The sequence below is a fragment of the Oryctolagus cuniculus genome, chromosome 9 (genome assembly GCF_051225735.1).
Source record: "Oryctolagus cuniculus isolate XC-2025 breed Fujian yellow rabbit chromosome 9, ASM5122573v1, whole genome shotgun sequence".
NCBI classification, from domain to species: domain Eukaryota; kingdom Metazoa; phylum Chordata; class Mammalia; order Lagomorpha; family Leporidae; genus Oryctolagus; species Oryctolagus cuniculus.
In genome coordinates, this window is record NC_142875.1 from 105,511,783 (window position 1) to 105,523,976 (window position 12,194).

Sequence of the window (12,194 nt, forward strand, 5' to 3'; positions counted from 1 at the left end):
TATGCAATAGGCAGGACTTGTACTGGCCTCACAGACCAAGAAACCGACGAATCCTACACTCCTTGGGTTAGCAGTACAAGTCCCAGGAACTCCCAGTCTGACTGCTGTGTATCTAATAAAAGCCATTCAAGGAACTGAGTAACGCAGGCAAAATGGTCGGTAACTCATCTTGCAAACGTGGGTGTCGCAATGAAACTCCACTTGCAGCTGGTGGGGACAGGGCCAGTGCCATCAACATCTACCCCCAGACATCTCTTGGCTAGACACCTGTTTAGTGGGGTCCCTGCCAAGGAAGTGGTGTGTGAATTACCGTCAGCTTGTCCCCTGTGTCCCTCCTTCCAGAACAGATTCAGCTCAGCCCCCCCACAAGATCCTTCTGCCTGCAACACCTTCTCCCACTCATACTTTCCCTGCTCCAAACTTCCTGGGACTCTTGAAAAAAAAATCACCCCCCCAATTGCTCCCGCTTCCTCTCCCAGGCCGGTCCCACCTGTCTACTGGCTGCTATCCATGGCTGGCCCCGCTTGCTCAGTTAGCTCTTTGCAATATCATGGCACCCTCCGTGTCTCTCTTAAACCACACCTCATCCACGCAGCCTGCTCCTCCTCCAGCCCACAGAGACCTTCCGCCTCCTAGCTGTCACTCAGGGCTGGTGGACGTGTTCAGCCAGCAGCTGAGAGGTTGTCTCTGTTGAGTTTGCTGGGAGACCACAGCACACTGGGGCTGGCCCCTTTTCCCCAAAGCCTCGGAGAGTTCCTGTCACTTGAAGAGATGCCCAGGAGGACAAATCAGTCATGGCTTGTCCCAGAAGAGGAGTTCAGCCTAGACTGTGGCCCTTGACACTCAAATCCGTGTCCCAAGACTTCAGAAGGCCCTGGGCAGATCTGAGTAAGAGGTGTGTATATGTGTGTGTGTGTGTGTGTGTGTGTAAAGTCAAGGGGATTTTCTTTCCTCTGCTAATAGTTTTATTGTGATCTTGTTTTGTGCTATGCATTTCCGACACCTCGAGGCTTAGGGTCCAGATCCCGATGGTACACATGAAGAACACAGATGGAGGGCAGAGAGGGACCGTGTGAATCCAGGTCAAACCTGTGTCATGGCCACAGCTCCCCTGGGCTTACAGCAAGGATGAGGCCAGGGGTGCCCAGGACAGTTAGAGTGGAGGGGCGGGGGCAGAGGACAACTGTCATTGGCTTATCCACCTTTCAGGGTAATTATGAAATACCTACAACATGCTGGACGTGGTCATGGAATCTGGCAATAGAAAAGCAAACCCCAGGGCAGACATTTGGCCTAGCAGTTGGAACACCCGCATCCCAGACTGGAGAGCCTGGGTTTGAGTCTTGGCTGTGCTCCTGACTCCAGCTTCCTGCTACTGCTCACCCTGGAGGCGGTGATGATGGATCCTTGTCACGCGTGTGGGAGACCTGGGTGGCGCACCTGGTTCCCTGCTTTGTCCTCACCCAGGCCCAGCTGTTGAGGGCATTTGCGGGAGTGGACAGGCAAGTGGGAGATCTGTCTCTCTGACTCTCAAAATTAAAAAAAATGAGTAAGATTTTAGAAAGGAAAACAATTTCTTCCTCTAGGTACATCAAAAGTTATAATTTGGTGTATAGGTATGAAAACTGTTAACACAGTGAACTGTAAGAGATTCAGTAACACCCCCCAGCCAGAATAGGGGACCAGGGAAGGCTTCCTGGAGGAAGTGGCATCTGAGTTATGGTTTACAGATTGCTTTCATATTCATCTTCTCATTTAAATGGCTTAAAGGCCTTAATTATTTAGGACAGTTTCAGGCTCCCAGCAAATCTGAGCTGTCCCTGTCCTGAGAGCTGACACACATCAGCATCCTCCCACCAGAGCGATGCCTTCGCTACGACTGAGGAGCCCTACGGACACGCCAGCAAAACACACTCCGCCATTTCCACAGGAGACTCTTCACTTACTCATTTATTTTTACTTGAAGGGCAAAGAGACAAAGAGAGGCAGAAAGACAGAGACAGAGAAAACAAGAGACCTTTCGTTGGCTGATTTGCCCTCCAAAGGCCCACAACACCTGCGTCTTGGCCAGCCCAGACTCCAGCCAGGGCCAGGGACCTAAGCACCTGTGCCGTCACCTGGTGCTTCCAGGGTGCGCCTTAGCAGGAAGCTGGAAACCGGAATCAGGATGTGGGGATCCCTGCTGCGCCCAATACTGGTCCCAGGATTTATTCTAGGTGTTGCACGTTCTGTGGGTTTGGAAAATGGGTGAGACACGTCTCCAGCAGTACAGTACAAAAAGTATTTCCATTGCTCTAAAACCCTCTGTGCATCCTCCTCCCCCACCACCCCCACCCCGCCAGCCTCCAGCAATCCTGGGTATTTTGCTGTCTCTACAATTTCGCCTTTTCCAGAACACCATAGGGCTGTCATCACACAGCGTGGAGCCTGTTCATTTCGGTTTCTTTAACTTAGTAATATACAGATAAGTATGTGCTGTGTCTTTTCACAATTCGATAACTCGTTTCTTTATAGAGCTGGGTGGCTGCAGGGTGGACCACTGTGTATCCATTTACCTACTGCAGGATGTCTTGGTCCAAGTTTTGGTAATGAGAATAAAGCTACCGTGCACATGGCTGTGCGTGTTTTTGTGTGGATGTAGGATTTTGAGTCCCTTGGGTGGACAAGGAGCACAGGTCATTGCTGGCCCGTCGGCTAAGCGCGTGCTTGTCTTCGCAGGAATCTGTGCACCTGAGTTCCAAAGCTGCAGTTGTACATCACGTTCCCACCAGACGTGCAGAATTCCTGGTGCGCCACGTCCTCCCCAGCATTTCGTGTTGTCGCCATTCCCCTGGGCAGGTAGTGCTGTCTCCTTGTTGTGGGAATTTGCATTTTCCCAATGACTTAGGTGGGGAACATCTTTCCATGTTCTTATTTGTCCCCTGCGCAGCTTCTTCTAAGATGAGGTGTACGTCAAGGTCTCCGGACCCTTTTTCACGCTGGGTCGTTTATCCCACGTGCTTGTCACAGCAGCCCTCACACAGAAGGTCGTCCTGGTTGCGAGCCCGATGACTCGCCCAGGGCCAGAGACGCACACACCTCGGAGCCTCACCTCCCAGCTTTGAGCTCTTTCGTTCATGACCAGGTGGCTCGGCCCCCCTCCCTGTCCTGCCCAGTTTTGTTGAACACAGCTGAGGACAAGGTAGCGGTTTTCTGACAATCCCGGGCGGGTTTCCTGGAATTGGTGCAGGGCAGCTGGGGAACATCTCAGAACAGCCGAGGGCCCTTGCTCCAGGCTCCACCCACAGGAAACCCCCTGGTCTGCGGGCCCCCTGACTGACAGTTCTGACCAGCTGCCCCGAAGCGCGGCGGCACACGGCCTGCTCAGGACTTTCCTGGGCCATCTTCAGGCTCGCTTGTGTGTGCTGGACGTGAGACAGTGGGTGGAAGTGGGCTGGAAATTCTACTAATTGCTATGGCTTTTGCTTCTGGGGAATTCCACTCTCACCCGGTGGCCCTTCACGGTCGTCAAAATACCCTTTCTTTCTTTAAAAGTAGGAAGTCATTGACACCTGTCACTTAAGAGGACTCGAAGCCGTGTTCCCCTCTGTCTTCGTTGCCCCCCTCCCCTGCCCCATTTAGTCCCCAGAAGCCATAATCAAGAGTTACCTCTGAAGACCCTGCCAGTTCCACTTTCCCGGTGAGCGGGGAGCATCTGATTATAACCAAGAAGCACACCAAGAAGGAAAAGGCCGGTGGACCCAGGTGGGGTGTCCTCTGTCTTCTGGTGCCCGGCCAGCCTCTCGTGTCTAGGGGCAGGGCCTTCCCTGCCTACCCTGGTGTGGCTCGGGCTCTGAGTGTGCACCAAGGCAGCAGGTGTCAGGAGCGTGGGTGCGGAAGAGAGGCCCATACAGGCCTGTGAATGGCTTCAGGGGTCGTGAGGAAGAGAATCCTAGCTTCCGGAGTTTGGTCTAGAAGGAGTAGTGCTGTCTACGTAGAGGAACTTGTGCAAGGGCAGGGCCCAGAGGTGGCCAGAGCAGGACACCCCCCACTGAGAGACAAGGTCACGGCCAGGTTTCCTGTCAACTTACTGTCCGAGAGCTGCACGTCCCCACAGAGAAGACACGTGCTGTTTTGAAGGTGATTTTCCCACCCCTCCATGAATGATACACTCTCCGTGGCGCTCTGCACTCACTCTGGTTCACTTATTCTGAAGTGGGGATTTTTGCACATAGCTCGATGTTCTGTCTTCAACAGCACCGTAGTGGCCTATGGGTATGGTCGCATTAGCATTTAGTTAAAAATAAGCATTAGTTTAATACAGGTTTTATGCTAATGTACACACAAAAGTTTGTGTTCTATAAAATGGCACGCTCAAAACAGCAGGCTCCAAGTAGGAGGGTTGGGCAGGCATGCAAAACCTAGACAGCCTGGCAATGGAGCAGGCACAGAAACAATAACCTAGCTCTTGGGAGAAAAGCTGGGGGACCCAGGCCGGGAGCTCTGCTCTACCTGGGACGGTCCCTCCAGGGATGGGAAAACCCGCACAGCCCGGCCACCGGGACTGCTGGCTGCAGGTGCTCCGAGGGTGCAGGTGCACATGAACTCTGAGCCAGGTGGGCACGGGAGGAAGTGCAACCTGCTTCCTGGGATGCATCTCTCTGGGGAGTGAACCCCAGGTGCAGGCATGCATTTGAAATTGTCTTAAAATAGAGCTGAGGGGGCTCTGAGCAAAACAGAAGCCACATTGAGGGTTTTCCCCTTCCTGCTGAAGGTCACTCCTCCACTCCTGCTGTTCTAGTTCTCCGTGGTGGAGTGATCCCACACGCATCAGCTGAACTTTCACTGTATAACCACCTATCCCCCTGCTTCTGAGCTGTGCGCGAGTTTTCTGGTATGAGGGGAGGATGTGTTGTAGAAGGAAAGATGGTATAAACGTGCCTAGTGTACAGCACACGCTTAGCAATACTTGTAGAGGAAGGGTGGGAAGGAAGGAGGGAGGGATTAAAAATAATTTAAGGAAATAGACAGTAAACGACTTCGCTTACGAGTGCCTATTTTGGGGCTGGCGCTGTGGTGTAGCGGATAAAGCCACCACCTGTGGGCACCAGCAACCTATATAGGGGCCGGTTCGAGTCCTGGCTGCTCCACTTCCCATCCAGCTCCTTGCTAATGTGCCTGGGAAAGCTGCAGAGGACAGCCCAAGTGCTTGGGCCCCTGTCATGCATGTGAGAGACCAGGATGGATTTCCAGGTTGCTAACGTCAGCCAGGCCCAGACCTAGCTCTTGTGGCTATTTGGGGAGTGAACCAGTAGATGGAAGCTCTCTCTCTCTCTCTTTGTGTGTGTGTGTGTGTGTGACTTTGCCTTTCAAATAAATCAAATACACATATTTTTAAAGTCTGGGAACCGTGGAATTTCACGTCTTCTCTGGTCTTCAAGTACCATGGTCCCTAAAGCCCCCCGGGGAGATGGCATCTGGTCTATTCCTCGGAGCCCCCGCCCCTCCAAAGAGCTCCAGAGGGAAAGCCTTGCCCTTCACTTCCTAGCCTCACAGTGGAGTTCACACACGGCAGGGAAGGTTGCTTTAAATCTTGTTCGGCCTTTGTGCTGTGGAAGTTCCCTTCAAATGTAACTTCTCATTTTGCACAATTTCAGTGAGGGGGAGGTGTTGAAGGAAGGAGACCCACAGGCTGCAGGGGACCCCGGGTGTACCTCCCGTGGCCTTGACCCCCAAGCCCATGGGTCCTAGAGATGCTCTTCTGGTCCCCGAGGATTGACTTCGTGGGCACTTTACCTGCATGAAGGTGAAGCCAGGAACGAGGCTGGGACAGAGGATGCTTCTGAACATGAACGTGTCCCTACGGACCCAGTGCACACACCCAGATTTCTCTGTGGTGAGGAAGCAAAGCCAGGCCAGGGGGTTCCCCCAGAGGGCGGTGTCTCCAGGCACTGGCCTGTGGCACCACCCCGGGCTGGCTGCAGCACTTCCGTCTCCATCTATGGCCAGGGCCACCCCTGCAGCAGGTGCTCATCACACATCCTGTTCTTGCAGGCCTCCTGGGCTGGTGTGGGCCACAGTGGCTCTGTCAGATCACTTGCCATCTCTAAGTTCTGTGGTCCCAGCATCCCAGCAAAGGCAGTCATTCGGGAACTGAGCGAGAATTCCCATCTGCCGGTTCACTCCCAGATGGCTGCAACAGTCCCAGGGGCCAAAGCCAGGAGCCAGGAACCCCAGGCAGATCTTCCCTGTGGTAGGCAAGGACTCAGCGGCTCATGCGGGCACCTGCTGCCCCGCCCCTCCCAAGGTCTGTATTAGCAGCAAGCTGGAAACAGGAACCAGGGATTGAACCCAAGCACCTGGTTGTGAGACGTGGATCTCTTAACTTCAAGGCCAAACACCTGCTCAAGTACAGGACTGTCACAAGCTAACTTCCAAGTTCTGCACACAAAGAAAAAGAGAGAAATGCTTTTCAAAATATTGGATAAGGATGAAAGCATGTTGGAGCACCAGTTCTAGTCCCAGCTGCTCCACTTCCCACTCATCTTCCTGCTAATGTACCTGGGAAGACAGTGGAGGATGGCCCCAGTACTTGGACCCCTGCCACCCCCATGGGAGACCTGGATGGAGTTCCTGGCTGCCAGCTTTAACCTGGCCCAGCCTCACCTGTTTTGGCCTTTTGGGGAGTTAACCAGTAGATGGAAAATCCCTTTTTCCCCCCACTTTCTCTGTTGCTCTGCCTTTCAGATAAGTAAATAATAATTCTTTTTAAAAAGCATAGCAAAACAATATTACATTGCCATTTGTAACAAAAGGGTTGAAAAAGAATATTTATCCATCTTACAATGTATGTGCAAAGAACATTTTCAGAATGACGTAGAACAAGCTGACAAGCTGGTTGGTCTTGGTAGCCTTTTTAAGCTGGCCGTAGTGGGTACAAGATCAGGAAGGGATAGAGGATTTTCATTGTATAAACTTTTTTAAAAAAAAGATTTATTTATTATTTTGAAAGGCAGAGTTACATAGAAAGAGAGAGGGAGAGAGAGACACAGAGAGAAAGAGAGAGAGAGAGAGAGTGAGAGAGAGAGAGAATGTGTCTTCCATTCGCTGTTCTCTCCCCAAATGGCCACCATAGCCAGGTCTGGACCAAGTCGAAGCCAGGAGCCAGGAGCTTCATCTAGGTCTCCCATGTGAGTGCAGGTGTCAAGCACTTGGGCCATCTTCTGCTGCCAGGCACATCAGCAGGGAGCTGGATCGGAAGTAGAGAAGCTGGGACTCGAACCAGCTCCCATATGGGATGCCAGCATCACAGGTGGTGGCGTAACCGCTGTGCCACAGCCCTGGCCCCACATTGCATAAACTTCCGTAGTGTGCATTTTAACCAATAGAATTGTATTAACTTAGAAAAAAAGTCCTGGCTCGGTCCATTACTGTTGGCCTTTGGGCAAGCGACCAAGCTTCCAGCTTTAGTTCCCTATGTAGACAAAGAGGATGGCTGCCTCATCACCTTCAAGTGGGAAGGAGATGAGACACAGGAGGGGAAGAGCTGCGTGCAGTGCCCAGCGTGTCACAGAGATTCACCCAGCAAGTGCAGGAGATCCCAGCCCCGCCCCCGTCTTGGAGATGCTCCCGGGCAACCCGGAAGACAACCTCTGGAGGAACAGTTCAGCTTTGTCTGGGGCACGCGCCTTTACAAGGGGATATCCTGCGTCTTAGCGCATTTCCTCCTCCCAGGGCCCGGGGGAGGGCAGGGGACACAGTGACATCCTCCTTATCCAGAGGAGGAACTGCAGCTGGCTCGTGGGAGGCCGCACCTGGGAGAGCAGAGCTGGCCTAGGATTCGGCTCCTACAGCCTTCCAACTTGACTGTGGCTGTGCTTCCCTCCGGAGAGATCTGCCGTGCTCTGCTGCTCCTCCCCACCCCTGCCCCAGGGACAGGTCCGATTGAAGGCTGATGGACAGCGGCCCAGAGCGGGCAGGGGAGCAACTTGGCTGGCTGCAGTCCTTGAGCACGGCCCAGCCACGCTCTGCCTTCCCTCGGGCCCCCTATCACCGTTAGCATCTCCTCCACCAGGCCCCTTCTGCTTCCGATTTCCACCCTGGGTGTCACACAGGTCCTTGTCTCAGCTTCAGAGGAAGCATGGTGGATTCATCAGGATAATTGAAAGCTCAGATGCTAGGCTGCGAGGCGATGAGGCCAATCTGACTTCCGTGTCCCCAGTATTACGCAGAAGGACACAGAGATCGGGAGGTGGGAGTGATGCGGTTAACAGTCCACAGCACTTCATACAATGCTGAGACTTGAACTCCATCTTCTGTCCCAGGAGAAGTAACAATCGAAGTTTTGAACCTTGTTAAAATTTATTTATTTTTGTCTTATTTGAAAGGGAGAGAAAGAGAGAAATATCTCCCATCTGCTTTTTCACTCCCCCAAAAGGATTCCAACGGCCAGAGCCGGGCCAAGCCCAAGCCAAGAACCTAGTGCTCCCATACAGGTGGCAGGATCCATGAACTTGAGCCATCACCTTCGGCCTTACAGGGTGATCGTTAGCAGGAAGCTGGATTGGAAGCGGAGGCAGGACTTGAATCCAGGCACCGTGATACGGGATGCAGGGGTTCCAGGAGGCATCTCAACTATAGCAACAAATGTCCACCCAGTTTTCAGTTCAAAATACAGCAGTAGAATGTTTTCTGTGGATTCACTTGTGTCCTTGCCTGCCCACAGGGAGGTGGTGTAGATGAACACACGTGGATGTTACCTTGCCAGAGAGGATGCTAAGAACAAGTCTTATCCCCATCTTAGACTGAGGTTCGGAGAGCTGGAGTAAGCTCCCAGGACCTCAGCCAGTCAGAGACAACATCTGGATGTGAACCCAGACGCACCTGCTTTGAAACATCATGTCAGTTCCACAGTCAAGTTGGGAGTTAGAAACAAAACATGAAGTTTCCCATCAAAGTCTCCTCACAGGCTTTGCAAATGAACTCACACTGGCTAGGTCAGTGGAACGGGTACCTTTTTTGCATCTGAACAAGACACCACCAGTCAGCCTCTGAGACATGGGGACTGCCAGCGAAATTCCCCTGAAAGTGGGTGTGTATAGAGTTCCCGTACTGGTGAAAGACGAAACTAAGAACTGGCTCTCAGAACTTAGCATGAGCCGGTGGGTCTGTGACGCTCCAAGAACAGCCAGTGGCCGTGCCCTCTGCTACAAGTTCTGCCATCCTGGTCATGGAAGACTGGCTACGGGACTCTTGCCCAGGCCAGGGGTCTGGCTCCTTGATGTGGCTTAGCAAAAGACTCCTTCCAGGGCCAGCATTTTTGTGCACTGCATTAAGCTGCCATCTGCAATGCTGGCTTCCCATGTGGGCACCGGTTCCAGTCCTAGCTCCTCCTCTTCTGATCCAGCTCTCTGCTATGGCCTGGGAAAGCAGTAGAAGATGGCCCAAGTATTTAGGGCCTTGCACCCATGTGGGAGACCCGGAAGAAGCTCCTGGCTCCTGGCTTCTGCCTGATCAAGCCCTAGCCATTGTATGTGTGTGTGAGTGTGTGTGTGTGTATGTCTGTCCTCTGTGTAACTCTGCCTTTCAAATAAATAAATAAATAAACATGTTAAATTTAAAAAAGACTCTATCCCACTGGGGTTTTCCCTTTGAGAGGGCGACATGGTGACACCGTCGGATCCTTTCTCTTAGAAAATGCAAGATGAGCCCTGGGAAGCAGGGTGCCCTGAGAAATGACCAGCCTGGGGGTGGGTCTTCGAGACAGCTCATCTGCAGCAGTCTGTGCCAGAAGGGACCACTCGGCACCAGTGCTGGGTTTCCTGCTTTCGACAGCCTGAGAAATCCATGTAACCCGAGGCTGCCCCAACCCTTCAGCCTCCAAGTTGCCTGCTTTGCTTTCCATGTTCTCATGGCCCTGGCTGGGGTCCCGTGTCCTCAGTAGCTGGAGGGACTTGCAGAGCTCTTAGGAGCCTCAGGGAATGCACTGGATACCTCCGCCAGCTGCATCCACATCTTGATGTGATGAAGTAGGAGAGGGGCAAGGAGTCGATGTCACGGACAAGGAGGGAGATCGTGGTGCTTGGCAGTGGACTTTAAGGGGAGAGAGAGGGTTATCGGGATTGCGGTTGTACAGGAGTAAGTAGGAAAGACAGGAGATGGAACGAAAGAGTGCATTGTGGGACATCTCAAGCCTTAAGAGATGGGAGCAGTGGTCCAGGGCCACCTGGACAGGTAGAATGCAGAGAGGTGTTAGCCCCTGCACGGTGCACAGCCGTCTCTTCTCTGAATTCTAATTTTAAGATACAGAGAGAAAAGGTTGCACCTCCTGTGAGTTTGTGTTCTGATGAGACAGTTCATCCTGATACCTGCTCAGCTGTGCTCTCACGGGTCTTCTATAGGACAAATCCTTCTCCAGCCTTTGCTTCAGAACGCAAGAGGAAGCAAGACTGTTAAATAACGGTGGTCACCACTCCTGCCCTGGCTCTACCCCGGGCTAGATGGAGTATGTGCCAGGACAGACTGAAACATTCACATTTCTAACCTGAACAAAAACATGCAAGGCCCCAGCCTTGGGGAAAGAAGGCTTCTCCTGGTGATGCAGCTTTGCGCGCTCCCCTGTTTGGTGCCCTGGGCTATTCATACTGGGGACAGACTAAGACCCAGGATACGCAAGAGGAGGACAGGTGCAGCTTTCTTCCAGACAGTGGGACCAGGACAACTGTGAAGGTGTATGACAGGCAGAAACAACAGCAATGGGCACCCACGGAGGCGGAGGCCAGGTAATGACGCACTTGAACTGCCCAGGCTGGGGCCAGCACGGTGGCGCCGCGGGTGAAGCCACAGCTTACAGCACCAGCATCCCATATTGGAGTGCCAGTTCGAGTCCCAGCTACTCCACTTCTGATCCAGCTTCCCACTAATGCCCTGAGAAGGCAGCAGAGGATGGCCCAAGTGCTTGGGCCCTTGAAATCCACGTGGGAGACCAGCATGAGATTCCTGGCCCAGGCTAGGTCGTAGCAGCCATTTAGGGAGTGAACCAGTATTTGGACCTCAGCCACCTCTTCCCATAAGGGCAGAGTTTGCTGCCCCCGGCCCCTCACCTGCTGCACTACCAGGTAACTCGGCCGCTCCCCAACGGCATGATCTTGGGCGATTTTATTACCTGTTGGAGCCTCGGGTGGCTGTGCGTTCAGTAGGAAGTCCCATGTCACTCGAGCAGCAATGTGGCAGCATCAGACCCTGAGCTATGAAAGGAGGTGAGTTTTGGAACTGTGCATTGCATTTCTGTGCTGCTTGCATTTTAGCTATCGGCACGTGCATTGCTTTCACAGTAAAGATATTTCTAAGCGCTGAGTTTCTGTGTATTTCTCTTGAATGGCACCACCCGCACCTCCTAACAGTACAACATGTGGCTCAAAAACTTTGGCCATTTTACGTGTCTTTGATACATTTTCAGAGTGGAAGAATTGGTTCTTATTTGATAGATAGGATCAAAGTATAAAAAGGAGTCAGGGTTGATGAGGGGACCGGGATGTCTGCTCTGCTCGGAGGGTGTGTGTCCTCCGCCATAGCCCCAACCTTTGACCGCGGCGTGGGCAGTGGGGGTGGGGAGGAACACAGAGTCCTGGGCAGCTCCAAGGGTGGGGACCGAGGTGCAACGGTCGGTGTGGCTCAGGGTTGGGGCTAGGAAGGGTGAGGCAGGAGCGAGGCCTCAGGGAGTGGCTTAGCTGAACTCAGCACTGCTGGAGGAAGGGAGCCAAGGGGAGTGGGTGGTTTTGGGTTTTACTTTCAGTTTTCACTCAAAGTCATTTCAGGATGAAACCCATTTAACGGTCAGATCTCGGGGCCAGATTTCTCAGCAAACCTGTGCTCCACCTCCCCCAGGTTCTCCAGACAGAGCTTGGGGGTGGGGTGTGGGCATAGGGGTCCGCAGCCCCGTGGCCTGGACGAGGGAGCGGCCTGTTCACCTGCACACGGACAGGGATCGACTCCACCCCCAAACCCAGACCATCTGGGGCCCGGCTCTCGACCCCTCTCCTCCCTGAATGTGGATCTAGATGTAGATCCACAATGTAGAGCGTCAGTCAGGCTTCAGACACAGAGCACCTACCGCATACCAGGCTGCCACTGTGCCTTCAAAGACCATGAGACGCACTAGGCTGATCCTCCCCCTGCGGCGCCGGCACACCGGGTTCTAGTCCCAGTTGGGGCAC

At 53.1% G+C, this 12,194-nt stretch overlaps 1 long non-coding RNA gene across 1 annotated transcript; it reads left to right on the forward strand.

Annotated features, from left to right (window-relative positions):
* The first annotated feature begins 641 nt into the window (after window positions 1-641).
* On the forward strand, window positions 642-11,360 carry LOC149124696 (uncharacterized). The gene is made up of 3 exons (XR_016212968.1): window positions 642-895; window positions 2,719-2,838; window positions 8,705-11,360. It is a non-coding gene; the product is annotated as an uncharacterized LOC149124696 (long non-coding RNA).
* The last annotated feature ends 834 nt before the right edge of the window (window positions 11,361-12,194 follow it).